This window comes from Triticum dicoccoides, chromosome 7A, assembly GCF_002162155.2.
Source record: "Triticum dicoccoides isolate Atlit2015 ecotype Zavitan chromosome 7A, WEW_v2.0, whole genome shotgun sequence".
Classification (NCBI taxonomy): Eukaryota; Viridiplantae; Streptophyta; class Magnoliopsida; order Poales; family Poaceae; genus Triticum; species Triticum dicoccoides.
In genome coordinates this window covers 569,290,510-569,291,584 of record NC_041392.1, presented here as the reverse complement: position 1 = coordinate 569,291,584, position 1,075 = coordinate 569,290,510, and positions in this window count along the sequence as shown.

Sequence of the window (1,075 nt, the reverse complement as noted above, 5' to 3'; positions counted from 1 at the left end):
GCATCACCATGATCTTGCGTGTGCGTAGGAAAATTTTGAAATTACTACGTTCCCCAACACAAAGGCGCCAAAGGAGCTTGCAGTGTGGTACTTAGGCACTGGCCACACAGGACCTCTGGATTTGGCACTACTTTTTTGGTATGCCAGGACCTCACAATGACATCAACGTACTGCAGTGCTTGAATGTCTTTGCCAAGCTTGTTGAAGGTCATGCTCCTCCGGTGAACTTCGAGGTCAATGGGTGCCACTACAACAAGGGATACTACCTACCAGATGGCATCTATCCGAGATAGTCCACATTTGTGAAGACTGTCTCAAACCCTGTGCCAGGAGGCAAGAACTCCTACTTTGCCAAGTGTAAGGAGGCTTGCAGGAAGGATGTCGAGCGGGCATTTGGTGTGCTTCAATCTCGATTTGCTGTTGTCTGGTACCCCGCTCTGACCTGGTTGAAATCTCAAATATGGGAAGTGATGACTTGTTGTGTCATCTTGCATAACATGATCATCGAGAGCGAGCTAGAAGAGCCAGTGTTTGACACCGAACCATATTACAGGCAGGGTCCTCTTGCCCAAGTTGATCACCAGGTGCCGACATCATGGGCTGCCTTTCTCAATATGCGTCAGGAGATCCAAGACCCACAAGTGCATGAAGAACTGCAGCACGATCTGATGGAGCACCTATGAAGCCTTAAGGGCAACGCCTAGTTCGATGTGTGATGAACTATGAGTTTGCTTCGTTGAACTATGAGTTTTAATTTGTGTTTGAACTATGAGTTTTCTTCGTTGAACTATTTGATTTCTATTGATTTATGTGATGAACTATGTGATAAAAATTAGTTCTTGTTGAATTTGGGCCTAATTTGCGTCGAAATCAGCGGCTGAGGGGAGGGGGCAATAATGCTAAACATACAAAGAGTTACACGCAATTACATACTGACTAGGATTTTTTTCATCTACTAATCAATCATAAACTTGCCCTTCTTCCTCGATTTTCAGGGGGTGGGCCGCCTCGCCACCTACTGACCAATCAAATTAACCCTCTTTGTAAAAGTTTGTAACTCATTTGTACGTGTAGC